Raw genomic sequence first — 16,865 nt, 5'->3', positions numbered from 1 at the left:
GATAAAGATTAAATCAAAATTAGGAAGATTAAAAACTAATAATAAAAATAATTCAGAAAGAAAAACTAAAAAAAAAAGAGACAATTTCCAGCTCATAAACTTATTTTGTTTAACCCATACAATATTTTTGGTTTTGTTTCAATGAATTAATTGTATTTTAAAAACTAAGCACTTTTACATAAAAATCTGAATTCTGGGTTATTTTGAAATATTGGATGATGTATCTCCCTTTCCTCATGGTGACAACTGGCTTGAAGGAGTTCATTGTCTGCCCCTGTTCATTAAACGTGAACACGACCCACTGTCCCCGCTGCACCTGCTTACCTCATTTCCAGTACCTTACTCACCCTTACATATCGGAGTGTGTGACCCCTCTGTACATCACATGAACTTGATGGAGAAGGAAAAGGTGAAGACCATTAGTGAAAATAAAAAGAGGGTGAAACGTTGCTTGGAAAAGTAGAGCCAAACAGGAGAGGAAAAACTTTTTCCTAATTCCCATTGTCAGACCAAATTCAGGCAAATTAAGTAGTGATGGGAACTTTAGTGTTCACTTGTAACTAACAGTTCTCATAATTTATACTTCTTGGCCTGCTTTTTATCGCTGGACTTAACCATATTGCTTTTACTACATCAATGGATTGGTCTTAACTAGATTGGGATTTTCTTGAAGGTAGCTTTATTTGTGTCGCCACTTCTAACAGGGTGCATGAATTCTGGTAGATGCTTTATAAATGTTTATGGAGTAAATGAATAAATGAATGAGTGAATGAAGTGGGTGCTATTTAAACACTGACTAAAGTCACCCAACAACAATTTTACTTTCAAAGGGCAATAAGCAGAGGTGACAAAACCTGAACCAAGTCTCAAAGATTAATTATAAGAGTATCAACTATACTAATTGATAACTTAAGATTCTCAAGCATACTAGGAGGTTTTGCATGCATTATCTCATTGAATTTTCATAACAACCACAAGATATGGACTATTATTATCTCTTCTTATGTCCTTAGTAAACTAAGACAAAGATGTTAAGTGACTTCTATAGCATTCTACATACAAGTGGTTTGACTTCAGGGTCTGCTCCTTGAACTACTTCCTGAGAACCAACAGCCACTGAGTGGTATGGCATGACCGCTCTCTATTCTTTCCTGACACTGTACTGACTGATATTTCTATAACAGCACCTTATATCAGGTCAGGAAGGCATGCTTTCTCAACTAACATAATATATAATTGTATACATTTAATTTAATATATGTGTTTAATATATAATTATATGTAATAACTGGAGGAATATTGACAGGATTATTTTTAAAATAAAAAATGATAAAACAAGGAGGGTAAATATTAATTTCTACATTTAGAGTCCATAAATTAATGGAAACCAACTTGACAATGCTATATGAAAAAGATACGAGAAACGGCAATTCTGAATATATTCATTGCTTATTACCTTAACAACTAAGTTTAGCCCAATCTTTTAAATACTTACTAAGTCTTTCTGAGTACCAAATACCATGCTAGCCAGTCACAGGTGAATAAGGTCAGGTCACTGCTTTCAAAGAACTTCCAGTCTATTTACAAACACATAAGTAGATATATTTTCTGTAATGTAGAAATTTCTGGAGACGGAGGGAGAGCAGATACTTTGAGCCAAGGGTTCAGGGGAGAATTCCCTGTGGAGATAACACTTGAGCTTGGTCTTAAAGGATATGCCCATGTAAAGAAAGGTGAGGAAGGCATCTCAGGCAGAGGCGGTGGGCAAAGACAGGGTATACACAAACTAAATATGCTACTGGCAACACAGTATTTCCAGAGCATTGAGTTAGGAATGATGGGGAAGCAGAAAATATAGTTAGGAACTTACTAAGGATTATGAACTCTTTCTGGTAAGCTCTGGGGAGTTATTGAAAGGCCTTGAACAATGCAAAACAACGACCCCTGCATGATATTTTTAAGGAGGCAAACTGAAGTAAGAGAGCCTTCAGGAAACTATGGCAGTTGTCTAGAAAGGTGAAGCTAAGGGCCTGAATTAACACAAAGGGCATAGGGACTGAGTGGAGAACACATAAGTAACCTTTGTGCCTAGAGCTTATTGATCATGGGTAGGGAAGGGTCAAGTTTAATTCCAGGCTTCCAATAAATGATGAGTTGCTAATGTATCCAATACCATCTTCAGCAGTGCTATATTTATTTTTTAAAAATAGAGTTTAAATCCATGATATATGACATTTCTAATTATGCGTGCCATTAGTAAAATAATTGTGAGTATGTATAGCTCAACTAAACATATATTTATGGATCATAGTAATAATACAAAAATTAGAAATGTGAGATACAAATATAGAAAATTAAATTATTAAATGTAAGTAAAAGTTTTAATATCTTTTCCTACCACACTAATGGCCTGGAATAAGGGAAAGAATAGTCTCATTTTATCTGCATCAGTCAGACCATGTCCGGAAACACACCGCTCTGGAGCCACTGACAAAGGAAGCACATTCTGCAGAGGATGGCCAAGATGCTGAAAGATGTAGAGGTCATATCAGATAACTGTGGGCATGTAAGCCGCGGAAGCAAAACTTAGGGAAGACAATATGGCCACTTTCCAAATGCAGGCAGAGGATGTTCTCAGTTCCTCTGCAACATTTCTCTGTCCTCCTCACTCACAGGAGGTAATACGAACTGGATTAATAAAATGATGCAATCTTGACTGAGGCATATTTGCCAGGAGGCAGTATTGCTTTAGTTTTAAAGACTACTACTTATATGCGGCTCTTTGTCCCCCATGCCTCCATGCTATTAAAGCTGCAAGTTCTGCAGCACCATATGCAAGAAGACCAGCTCGGGCTCCTTTCCCTGTACCCTGACAGTCTTCGAGCAGTCTGAGCGGTCAAACCACCAGCACCATCCCTCCACACACACTGGCCCCCCACCCCCCACGCCATCCTCCCGCCTTGCGCACATTCTGGCGCTCTCATCTCCTCCACCAATTGTTCACTAGCTGTGAGATTTGGATTTGGGGCTTGGGAGAAACAGTAAGGTTTCCCTTATGCCTTTGGACCAAATTACTAGGCCTTTTCACTGATGTTTTGGCAAGAGCTCATGCTAATAATAAAGTAGTTTTCTGTTCTCTTTTTCGGTGTTTATCTCCTCAGAGACTCCACAGGGAGGAGGGCTGACTGGTCCAAGGCTGGATTTGGGTATTCCTGAATTCCCAAGCCAACATTTGCCTAATAATACCTCAATCTTACCATTACTTTCAACATAAATATCTAAATGGCAGTTGGGTAAAAGAGGGCGAAAATAGACGTTAATGCTTTAACAGACAGAAAGGGAGTATTTGAGTTCTTACGGGCAGGTAAAATTTACTAACAATGAAACAAAACTTTCCAAAAGTCACAGCTTGTTCCAAAAATGACCATTCCAAAAACAGCTTCCTGCCATTTTCAATACTATGGGAATAGGGTCTGAAATGTTAAAATGGATGTTGGAAAGCAAGGACCAACAGAGCACTAGGTTAACAGTCAGAAGGTATAAATATTAGACTCAATTTTTCCAATAAGTAGTTATATGAATCGTATTATATCTCTGTGTTTGGTGGGACTTAACACGCAACGACCACCAAGAGCCCCTTGGCTCTGGATTGTTCTGTTGCACATCTAATATGTGCCTGACACAAAGTTTATCAGAGACTTCAACTACTGAGGCATGTTTTTATGTTTGATTTTTTTTTTAAACTTGCCTGCTAAATAATTCTACCCCTTCAAACTACTGCCCATTTGATCACTTTTCCCTTGTTTAAACTAAAAAAAAAAAAAAAAAAAAATTTGCTTCTTTGTTTCTGGGAGCTAAAGACCTAGAGCTGCCCTTGGCCCGTCCATATCCGCATTTTAAACAAATGTCAAAATAAACAGTCATTAAACAGTTTCTCCTATATGTTCTATGGATCATAGACCTAATTTCAGTGGCTTTAACTTTCCTTTAACATTTGATTATGCTTTAATCCAGGAATGAATATCAACTGGTGAACAGTCTTTTCCCTATGTGGCTAGAAAATAAGATACATGGTTTTTATATGCTGCTAATGTTATACATAAAGTATATTTACAGTATTCTTTTCAATGAATGCTGGACTCTCATTTTCAGAATTTTTTTTTAATTCTCTGTGTTTCTTCAGAAGAGAGGAATAAACAATCTTGTAAAACATGATGGTTCGATACAGTTAAAAGAGCTCTAAGCTACTTATAGCAATTAGATCATAAAAAAAGGAAACAAACCATATGTAGATTTATTGTGTCCATAAAATGTAACATATGAAAATAAATTCTGACAGTGATAGTGGAACTATTTTCTGTCACATGTCAGCATGAACCACTGGAATTAATGAAAAGGATTTGTTACAATTCTTTCTTTTTCAATCTGGAAAAGTCAAATTGCTATAATAAATATTAGCCGTGCTCAAACTGAAACATCTTAGGACACCCTCCTTAGTCTCCAGTTTCTTCATGATAATTCCCAAGGGATGCAGAGTGTCACATCTCAATCAAGCCTTGCTTCACACTCCCAAACTCCAGAAGCTTCTGCTGCGGAGGGTCTCCTAAGTCAACAGAAGCAAAACTTATTTCTAGAGACTGAGGCCCCAACTACTAACATCAGAAGGCAGCTAAACCACTTAATTGCAACTGCTGCTTCACCTTGCAGAGTGGTACCTGAGCACCATAAGCCTACCAGTGACAGGGGACACTTTACTTCTCCTTCACGCAGCCTTCTTTGCAGAAGGCAACACAATAGATGCTGAGAAAGAAGTAAGACAGGGCAGCCAGGGAATTGGAAGCTGTGGTCCACCTTCTGAGGGAGTTCGAATGCAACTGAAAGTTGGAACACGCATGCGTATAATAATTATAGGATGACCCAGAATGTTATTATTTATAATCTCTCACTGATTTCAAAGGAGGGTGGATGCTGATAACATTCGAATGCAGTTTAAAATCCTGACTGTCATAATAATGGCCTTTGACAAATTTAGCACTGAGCAGTGGGTGGGAGCATTCAAAAGGGATCAGTGGTGCCGCAGGAGAAGGCGGGACAGAGGAGAACAGCAGGGAAAAGCACCCCGTACAGGGAGGGGGGGGGGGTGCCGGAGCCAGGCCAAATTGGAGGAGAGCACATCTGGAGAAGGGGCGGCCTGCCTCCAGGCCAAAATGACAGAAAAGGGAAACAGATAAATGGAGAGGGTAGCAGGGATTGGTTGAAAAACACTATGCGAATGTGTAATATAAAATTCAGCTTCTTTTTCCTTATGTGACTGTTAGGATAATCTTCATTTCTTACAAATGCTCTATGGAGTAGGTTTTCTGTGGGGGAATTGCAAGGACTTGCTGATTCCTCACTGAAGACTTGAGTGCGGAAAAAACTGATCCTAGTCATGTAGATCTGATATCTAATCTACCATAGAAATATCACAGTGGTGAATGCAACAAGTGTTTGAATTCATCTGCGCATTGAGACTCCATTCAAATTACAACCTATTCCAAGAAGCCTCATCTTAAAGTAGTTTCTCATTCCTCTGAGCTTCTGTATTTTTCCATCTGCATCTCTTTTGTGGTTCTCATTAGTGCTACTCAGTGTTTGCTATCTCTCCTACTAAATTGTACATTTTTTTTGAGGACATGATGTATCTGAAACATCTTTGACATTTCACATTGCCCACTACAGAACTTCACTGTAGTAACTATTTGCTAAATGAATAAGTCAATGTATGAATATTGAAATGATGTTATACATGACATACATAAATACTGGAGCATTCAGTACACAGGTAAACAGGCCAGAGAAGAATTGGCCAGGTAGGGCATTTACACAGAGGTAAGTTTTGAGATGGTTCATAATTAAAATGGTGGACTTGGATTGATGGGGATCATGAACAGCGTTTTAGGAGAGAAGAATACTATTATTGAAAAAGCACTGACCACCATGAACCAAGGATGTGGCTCTGTATTTATAACAATCCCCACTCTTTCCTTGGAAGAGTAAAAACTAGGTTCTAGCCTCCTTGGGTTAAAGCGGTGTAGAGTGGTATGAGGGTAAGGAATAATAGAAGTGACTAACCTGCCCTGGGGAAAAAAACACCCAGACACATATATAATCTTTTTAGGATACAAATGAAACTTATACTGATAATATAAGGCACAAACGTTGTTAAGTAATCCCAAGACTACTATATAATATCCTTTCAAAAGCATAATAACCCATTTCCCATGTTAATTCATTCCATTAACTGCTGGCATAATCCTAAGGCATTTATAGGAGCTATTTAGGTGTGAACAAATGATCTGCTGGATTAGACCAGTTTGTTGGAATCCCACTCATTTATGTATTCAATGTTCATATATTCAAATATTCATTGAATCCCTAGTGCATATAAAGCACTGTGATAAGGAATTTGGGAAATGCATACAGTTTAAGACAAGCTCCTTGTCCTCGCAGAAATTTCAGTTTGAAAGATCAGAATTGTGTGAGGTATAACAAATAAAAGATGTATGTAATTTTTGTTACATGCGAATGTAAATAAACCACTTAGAAAGGTCTTTCAGAGAAGGGGCCAATCATTGATCTAAAGTGCTTCAAGGAATAGGTAACCTTTGGTCTAGGACTTCACAGAGGATATAGCTACATGAAGTTTTACCGGCAAGGTATTTTTTTTTTAATACAAAGGGGTATATAGTTTATTCCTGGAGCACTAACTATCCAAAATTCTAGACTCATTTGAATGGAAGGTAATTAGGAAGAACGGAAAACAAAATTTGAAAAGTGCCATGGGGTTGGGCATTGATCGTACCAGGGATTTTTCTAATAGTCCCAAAGTCTGTTTAATGCACAAGGCTTTTCCAACAGCTCAAGCACTCATAGAGATTTTCCCATGGCTGGAATTTACCTGTGTTATTGAAAACAGCTGTTTGGTTTCTCTTGGGTAACTTTCCAATTTATTACCTTGAAGTAGAGATTGTTTTGATTTTCAAAAAATTCAAAACCATTCAACATTATATATCATGATATATTCCTTGAAGATTTTGATTTTATCTTTTAGACATTCAAAAGCAAGAAATTTCAATTTAACCACACAAAGTTAAGTTATTCTGTAAATAGCATAATCAGATAGCATTTACAGCAGCAAAACCAGAACCTCTGAAGTTGATACACAAAGTCTAGAGTATCGGCCATAATTTACATTTCCAGATTATAGCCATAGTAATGAAACCCTTTAGGATTATTAAAATGCATTTTGTACAGTGTATTTATTACTTGGAATTTCTTATTTATGACTCATAGAAAGATGAAGCTAAGTGAAATAAAACACAAACTAAGCTTTCACTAGAATAATGAGATCCTATTCACTCTCTTACCCAAATACACTTTTATTAAGTTTTAAATAGTTGTGTTGCTTCGATTCTTGGGAGTAATACTTTTCACTTTACCTATCTTGGAGACCTTTCTTAAGTAAACTAATTTAGCATAAAGAAAACATTGTGTGTAGGTCTTAGAGCTAAACTATATTATTTTAAACACCTGGTGGTAAAGGTTCATTTCATGTGAAATCACAAGGAGCAAATGATTTAAAGTTTTTCTGATAGAATTCTTAATGACTACACTAGGGCTAGCTGACTGTTGCTCTGCCATCATCTTACTAACTAGCAACTACCCTCATTTAAGTCCGAAGGAAGTCCCAGAGAAAAGATAGCATGGCCCTCCAGCCACATCGCTGAATTATTGCCATTTCCACTTACAAAGGATAGCAGAACCTCTGTTATGATTTTTCTGCTCTCAGAAAATTGACCTCACACAAACTATAGAACCAATTACTGAACACACCTTCCTCACAGCTCTTCCTTTACTGATGGTGTGGCCTTCTTGGCTACACAGAGAAACAAAACTGTGATCCTCAATACAGATAGAGCCTCTGACTCAATGATTTCTCACCACACTGCATTGAAGCCGTGAATACTCTAGAAAGACTACTGAAAAATACAGTGTCAGATCACAGAATGGGATGCACATAGTAATTGAGAGCACTATATAGTAGTGCCTAAGAGTCTGCAGATGTAAGTTCACTACTGTCACCAGAGATTTTGAGCAAGTTATATAACCTCTCTGGCTTCAGTTTCCCCCTCTTCCAATGTGGATAACTGATCTCATAGGATTGGCGTGACTATAAATGAGGTTAACACATGTAAGCACTTAAAATAGTACCCAGCAAGTAGTTTTAGAACTCAATATAAAATGTAAGCTTCGATAACCTGTTATCTTTGTTATGAAGTACGATCATTCATGAGCTTGGAAGTTAAGGATGGGTTTGAATCCCAGGTACCCACTTTCAAATTCTATAATCTTCAAGGATGAGGAGGATGATAAATAATATTTATTAATTAGTTACCATTTTACGTATATTATCTCATTTGTATTTCACAACCATCCTATAAGGTAAGTGTTGTTATTAAACTCATCTTACAGATGAGGCAATTAAATGGGGTTCTTAATCGCCAAAAGATCCAGAGTTGGCTAGTGGAAGATTCAGGATTATTTTCCTGTGCCGTTTACCACTGGACCATACTGGCTGTCCACACCACATACTGTCCCACCTTGCAACATTAGGAAGATCAAAAATAAGTTAAGTGGTCAAAAAATGTAGTGATCATAGTAGTGCATCTCATAAGGAGCACGAGAATTCATGGTGAACAGTGAGTACTTGAAGCATGGGAGTTCAAGCGCTAAAGCATGCCGCAGGTGTCAAGGAGAGAACAGTCGGAGCTCTCTGCCAGTTCTTTATAGACTGCGCTAAGGCAGGCCTAAAGTGGCATGGCCTCTATGTGCTAACCAAGACATTAACAATAGTTAAGTGCAGACCTCTAAAGCAGTATGTGTGTCCAAGGGCCCTGTAAACATGATCCAAAATGTCTCTTTCACACTCGGCATTGTTTGCCGACACCACTCTGAAGGAAATGGAATGCAGACTCAAATATACTCTGGAAACACTTCCTCTCCCTGAGATACACCCCTTCACCACACATTTCTCTTGTTCTGTTTCAGCACTGCTCAAAGTTGCCCGAAGATGTATAAAGGTAAGATAAGTGTGCGCTGGTGGGTCGGGCAGTCACGAAGCCGGATTCTGAGGAAAAGAGGCCCTGGGTGAGGAATGGGCCTCGTTCTGAAATTTTGCCTGAGGGTTTATAAATGGAATGGATCCAGCCTCCTCCATTATAACAAGAAAAGCTCTATAGTGCCAAGGACCATATATGAGTAAGAATTTTGTTTTGCTGCAAGGGCGTGGACCATATATAAATGGGATTTTAGAAGCCTTATAAAAGTGAGGAAATGCAAAGAAAAGAAACAGTAAGTGAAAAACCTGAAGGTGGGGGAAGCAAGATGAGACTGGAGAGAGAAACAAAAAAGTTTAAAGAAAAGTTTTCTTAAGCTTGCATGATTTGACAACCTCCTCATCTACCCGCCCCCAAAATACCTCTAGTAATATTTGCACTACCTGCCATTATTTTTGGTATGGGCTTTTAATTTTGGAAAAGGTAGGGCTGTGGGGTAAGTTTTCTTACAAACCTCAATTCATCCCAGAAACTGCCCAAGGGGGACCAGCAGCTATGAGTCACTGAAAGTCTCCTGGCTGAACATTTTTATAAAATGAGGGGGAAAGTGGCCTCCAAGGCATTCCTAGTATTGTGAACTGGCATGCACAACCAACACATTCTTTCTGGTGGACATCTGGAAGACTGCAGGCCTTCCCCCAACAATCTTGTTCCAGGTTACTGTACCCTTCAGTGAAAGAAAGTCCAAATTCAGCAATACTTCCAAACAGTTATTATCTAGTAGATACAGGAATCATTATAAAAGTCTGTCCTTGGAAGCTCAGTCCTGTCCCAGCTCTCTGCCCCTTAGATCAAAGAGGACTTTGCAGGGAAGAGCCACTGGGGGGAGGGGCTAAGGCAGTCCTATTGAAGTTGTGCGTCTGCTTGAATCAGGTGCACCAGGTTTGAACAATGTAGCAGACACACAGAAGAGGAGCCAGAGCGCCTCTAATTTTCCATCAAGGGTAGAAATGCTAGTGGCCTACACAATATCACTAACCACCACACATAGCTGGTGCACTATACATCTTACCAAAAAATATAATCTCCTGTAGTTCTTATGTTAATTGAAGACCCTCTAATGTAGATTGAGAGATTTATCCCCAAGGCCTTCAGAAAATGAAGTCCTGACTACACTCTTCCAGATGTTAACTTAGCACCTTTCTGGTGTGTACTCTAGATTAATATACTTCAAATACTAACTATGCATAGATCAAAATAATTTATGCTCACTCACACATGTTATAATCCATGCTAAAGTATTTTAAAGATACAGAAGGGGAAGGGTCATCAAGGCACGTGTATAAAGGACCTACGGACAAAGACAACGGAAGGGGGATTGATGTGGGAGGGGAGGTGGGTAGGGCAGCGGAGAGTAATAGGGGGGAAATGGGGACAATTGTAACTGAACAATTAAAAGAAAAGAAAAACATTTGAAAATAAAAGTATGAAGGAATTAGGAATTTATTTCCATTTGATGAAACTTAATAAATGAAAATAAATCTATGTTTTAAGTGAAAAAAAGATATATTATAGCCTATAGCTAGGACGTAGCTCAGCTGCCACAGGAGCTTGATGTGGCCCAAGGCAAATGTTTCTATTACTGAAAGGAGTTTCCAGTCCAGTAAGGGAAATTGACATGTACTCAGAGAAAACAAAGAAGTGAGAAAAACAAGACTTAAGTTTACAGAGTAAAATTGGCATTCTGTTGCTTTAAAATTCCATTCTATTTTTTCAATGAATAAGACAACTGGCTATTCATTTACAAAAAACAATTCTGATTCTTCTTCCATGTTTCTCCAAAGAAAATTCCAGATGATTGACAATATACCTAAAATTATAAAATGTACAAATTCTTTAATCCAGCATTTTCCCTTTGTTGACATTTGCTTTAGTAAGATAATCACACACGCAAAGTATAACTATGTACAAGGATATCCCAGCACATCATTATATTAGCAAAAAATCAGAAACAGCTAGAAGTCATCAATAGGGAATTAAGCCGATTAATGTAATTGACTACAATGGACCCCTAATTATCTATCAAGCATACTGATATACATCACTGCTGACATGAAAAGATGACCACAATATATTGCTGTTTATTAAGTCAATTGGAGAAGAAAACAATATTATTTGAACCTGTGAATATATAATTGTAAGCATGTGCACATACCCTGGGCAAGTTCTCTGAAAGATGGGATTCACAAAGAATTTTGCTGTCCTTCGTGTATTTTTGTAAATCGTTCAAATGTTTACAACAAGTAACTATATTTTTACAAGAGTCATCAAGCTACTGAAAAAGGTATTACAGCCATGGCTGATTATATGGCTTATTATTTTTGGTGTACATTCTTTAAAACATAAATCAGCTCATGCCACACACCAGCCCCAAATACTTTAATGGCCTCCAACCAAATCTGCAACAAGACCCAAATCTTTAATATGGTCTAGCCTGTGCCTGCCTTTTCAGCCTTATCATTTGTCATTCACTCCCCCACCACCCCCAGTTAACTACCCTTGAACCACCCTGGCCATCACTCGATTCCTTCCGCACGCCAGATTTGTTTTCCACCTCTGAGTAACAGCACATGTATTCCCTCTACTGGGAAGACATTTTGACCGCCTTTTCACCTGCTCAGCTTTTCCTTATAATCCAACAACAAAGGAGGAATCAATTCTTCAAACAAGGCATTTCTGATCTACAATCCAAATTAAATTTCCATTACACCTTCTCTTAGAAGCAAGTATTCTTCCACTTCAGCTTTTATTACCAGGCATGATTATGTACTTATTAATATTTTTTTTTCAGTCAGATTTCCCACTGGACTATTAGCTCCAGTTCCTACTAAGTATCTGACACTTAGTAGAGATTCAATATATATCTGCTGAATGAATAAGAACTGCAGAAAAGGGCAAGTTGAATATGTGATTTTAAATTTCAAAACAAAAATAGCAACTAGAATCTCTTGAGAACTTAATAAGAAAATAGTTTTACAATATGTCACCTTACATTTTGAAAAGTAAACGCATAGTCTTAACTATTAGTATGTAATTCTTTATAAGAACTTTTTATTATATGAGTATTTCATGTTTATTGAAAAGACACAAAGTACAGTTTAGCAAAAAAGAAAAAAAATCCCACTTGAAAGATGAGTGTTAAATGGTGGTTTAGTAATATTTTAAATATTTTTCTTTTTCAATTTAAGGTTTTCTCGTGATTTCCTTGATGTTTTTCTCTGAATATAAAAGTACATATATATTGAATATGTCACACACCAATAAAAACTGCCTGTAATCACAAAAAAAAATTTTTTACCACCTTCTTCTCATTTATTCCTGATAAATGCACAACAGGTACTCATTGTTCATGGTTCATAGAAGATTCAGAAATTAAGTGACAAAAGAGATGAGTATTCTAAACTATACAAATAATAAAAATGTTAATACAGTTCCCCAAACCCAGTCGTCAGCTCTAAATCCAGGCCCTATAGCACCACCCCCTTCAAGAGGCCGACTGAAATGACAATGCTACCTGAGTCGGAGAGCAGGAGCCTGCCAGGTGGAGGGACACGTCTCATCTGTTTCCTATTCTGGCCTGTGAGCAGGGTTTATTATAGATGACCTTCCTGACTAGATTTTCAGATGACTAATCAGCTAAGCAGAAAACCTGCATACTGGAGCATTTGATAAAAGGTTTTATAATCTTAGATAAATATTTTAACTTATATACAAAAGTTAATAATTCAGAAGATTTGGCTATCCATCTGGCAGACATTAAACATCAATAAATAAAAATTAAATTTTCCACTTCTAGGTTTTAGCCAATGGAAATTGCATACGCATGCAATACACACATTACATTCATACATAGTTACACACACCATAGTGCATATCAGAATTATTTTCTATGATTTATCCTCTAAAGAGTTATGAACAACCCTCATTTACTAAGAATAGTGATTGCAAAGAATTCCTAAAACAACCTAAGTAACAACATTTGTAAATAAGATTAAAACAATGTAACGCAGACCTCCAAAAAAAGAAAAGCCATTCAAGAGGCTAAGGAGGAGTCAATTCTGCTCAAGAACATGTTAAGAACAGAAAAAATAACAAGATGTCTGTCTCCTTCTATTTTTAATTTATGTCTCAATTGATGAGAATGATGATGATAATTATGATGATCTATAGTCTAAGAAAAATTGAACTTTAGGGGACCAGAAATATTTTGAAAATATGTTTTAATACTCTACGTTTTAACAAGAACAACAACTATATCTACCCCAAATAATATTTAGTCTCTTCAGTCTCATATGGGCTTTATCTAAATTTTACTTTAAATTTCAGAAAAAAAGCTTCTCTTCACAAATAGAAAATGGAGAATCCCTGCTGTCAACAACAAAAATTCCAATGGGAAACTTTTTAATCATTTAATTTCTGACAGAAGTAGTTGCAAGTTGACAACCATTATATTATTCCAGTATGAAACAATTTATCATGTTGATTGATTTTCCCCAAAATACCTAAGAAATTTAAATTTTTTATTGAAAACATCTTTCAAATACCCCAAGTACTGAGTTTTCCATTTCCATCACTTACATAAATATAGAATGTATGTGTATGTGTACCCATGAATGTAATAATAAAAGTGAGTTTCAACTCTAGAAGCTACAGAAATTATTTCTTTGGAGATGAGCCGTATCTCTAAAATGTTTCAATTAATGCCAGATGTAGCCTTATCATCTTTAATATTCCATAGACAGTCTATCTCATTCCTTATGGATTGGCGTCTTTTATAAATATTTCCCATATGTCAGAGAGGAAAGCTTATGATGAAATGTTAATAGACTTAGAGTTTCAATCATTTCTGGCTTCTTTTCTGAAAAAAAGTGGGCGGCTCCATGCTGAGGTCATTTGTACAGAGACCTTTATTGTAAGATTTGGTTATTTTGTTTGAACTTGTCAGCTGTGAGCATCAGCAAAGTTTGGGGGCACTGAATTCTCAATATTCAAGACACATTCAGGTTTTTAAAAAATTTCATGATGGTCACAAATGTACATACAGAGATCAAAGGCCCTTGGGTTTATTTTTCTTCTTAAAGGATTACTGTAAATTTAGATTCTCATTTAGTCCTGGAGAGAAGATTCTGCAGCAATCTCCATAAATTTCAATTTTGCCCCCAGGCTGCTGGGACATCCAAGGAGATCAAGTAGAGTCAAATGAGACCTGTAGCTCTTAAATTAGTTTTGAAGTTTATATTATAGCTGCCCCAACTCTCACACCTAATCCTTTCAGCCCCGAGGAGCCAGGCCACATTCAGGAAGAGCCTGTGAGAAATGTCAAGTTTTCCTTAATAACAGAGTTAAATAAGGATGCCTTCTCATATCTGCATGCCTCCAAAAATAAAGGACACGAGACATTTGAATCATTAGGACATTCCTAAACTTGTGTATCTAACTGGCCTTATATAGTCTTCCCTGTTCTGATAGTGCAGTTACAGGCTGTGAAAAAAATGCCCTTAAATGACCTCTTGTCCTGGGGCCTTCCTTAAGAAGACCTCTCCTAAAGAGGTTGTGGCTGATTGTGTCAGGGGCAGCTTCAGCTATATGAGGTTTCTGATAGCCTGTCCTAGGTGAGAGGCCAATGGGCCCATTCCCAGATAGGCTTTGTTCTCACCACTTGTCTGCCAGAGTCTGTACTAGGCTGTTTCAGCAGTTAAGAGTTATTTATCTCCCCAGGTAGTTTTAGGGGAGAAAAGACCCAAACTAAAAAATAGAAACATTTTTTATATCTTCATGATAAGTAAGAATTTTAAAAGAATGAGATAAAAGAATTTCCATTTCAAAATACTTATCGGAAGGTATAAAATTACGGAATGGGTTCAAATCCAACTCTGAATAAAGACAACCTTCCATTTCCACTGTCTTTAGGGAATTACAACTATCCAAGATATGCAAATGTATAAAAGTATACAAAATGAAATAACTAAGAAACTATTACGAGATGTGACAAAGACAAATGAAGGGAAGCAGGTTAACATTCTTTATGTGGCATTGTACATCTATCACAAAAGTACATCTAGATATTTTAAATTTCACATTAATTAGTGTGTCTCTGCCACTAAAGTGTTAACTTGATAAATACAGGGACTATGACTATCTGGTTCACCACTGTACTACCAGTGCCTAGCAAAGTGGCACACAGTGGGCACTCAATAAATATTTTTTGAATAAATAAACAAATATGTTTATGGTACAAAGAGAATTGGTATTCATAACAATAAGCTCTATGAAAATCTAAATATTAAATATATTTTTTTAACATCAAACCTATTTTGCTTCTCCATATTTATTTGAAAATTTATTGCTTACTGAGGAACAATCCTATTTCTCTAGCCCCTCCAGCACACCACATTTTCCAGCATCCCTTGCAGTTCCATGAAATCACTGGACTAAGTTCCAGCCAATGAAATATATATAGAAATGGCGTTCATCATCTCTGGAGCAACGCAGTTAAGAATATGTATGCCGTTTTTACATTTTCTCATTTTCCCCATTTGTGCAGTTGAATAAAGAGGAAAACAGGGTCCAGGAAAATGCTGAAACCAACAATGGAATGAGCCAGTGTCCCTGAGTGACCACATGGAACAAAGCGCTGCATTGATCCATATCGCACTATGACACAAAAAAACAAAGCAAATTATGTTAAATTTTTAAACATTGAGGCTGTTTGTTACAGCCATTAGCCTATATAAATTAATTCACACAGATTAGGAAAGAAAATTATTTACTAAGAGTTATATTTCTCCAGAGATTCTTAAAAAAAAAAAAAAATTTAGTGTATTTAGTATAGAGCAGAAAACAGAGTATTAGTAATCTTGGAAATAATGATGTCCAAGTATCTCTCCTCCTTAGCACTTAGTACTCCAACCTCATTCCACCTTTACAGATCAGGCAAAAGGGAATAAAATATTCTAGGAAAATGGAAAGTTGAATAATGTGGCAGTCTCAAATTTTCTCACTATACTTTTAAACCATTGGGTTCTCTTGTTATCTTCTAAGGCAAAAGGGAATTTCTTTGCAGGAAAGTTTCTTTCATGACACTACATTCACACATCTGCTTTGATATCTATATAAAGCTATCAAAAGACTTTTCTCTTCTTTCAAGATTTGTCCTATAATAGCAAATATTTAATGAGCCCAAAGTTTGAATAAGTGACTCACGTGCCATCCTTAAATTGTAAGCGCCAAGCAAAATGGTTAAACTGGTTCCTTAAAATTGTGCTTACTCCAACACCTTCCTTAAATTTCCTCATGGCTTTTCACACTGTCAACTAAGTGAGCTAAGAAATAAAAATATATAGTTATAGTTTTTTGGAGATAAAATAAGGATTTTTATAACATTGCACAAATTATTACTTATCTTCTGTTTTCCTATCATAGGTTGATGATGTAAGAAAGGAAATAAACATGAACCCAGGTTTTGAAAACTTTTAGGCTGAAAAAGATTTAGTTTGGCTGTATTTACGTAGCCCCTTGGCACTATTCTCATAAGGTAATCACCCTTCTCCCTTTCCCTATGGAAAACTAGATCTACAGTTCGGAAGCCAAAAGCATCAGTCTAAAGACCCACGTGATAGATTATCTCCCACTCACAACACCGTGAGGAAATTTTTAAAAAGAGAAATAGTTATCGCTTCTGGGAGGAGGCTATAGTTCAATGTAATT

The 16,865-nt window shown here is 36.8% G+C and overlaps 1 pseudogene; it reads right to left on the bottom strand.

Moving 5' to 3' along the window:
- The window catches only part of LOC129061793 (40S ribosomal protein S14-like), a 101,838-nt pseudogene extending 89,113 nt beyond the window's left edge, over positions 1–12,725 (bottom strand).
- Positions 12,726–16,865: the final 4,140 nt, after the last annotated feature.

The sequence above is a fragment of the Pteronotus mesoamericanus genome, unplaced genomic scaffold (genome assembly GCF_021234165.1).
Source record: "Pteronotus mesoamericanus isolate MK-2021 breed Mesoamerican mustached bat unplaced genomic scaffold, CSHL_Meso_final scaffold_651, whole genome shotgun sequence".
In the NCBI taxonomy this organism is placed as follows: Eukaryota; Metazoa; Chordata; class Mammalia; order Chiroptera; family Mormoopidae; genus Pteronotus; species Pteronotus mesoamericanus.
Note: the sequence above shows the minus strand (reverse complement) of the source record. Positions and strands in the feature narration are given on the sequence as shown.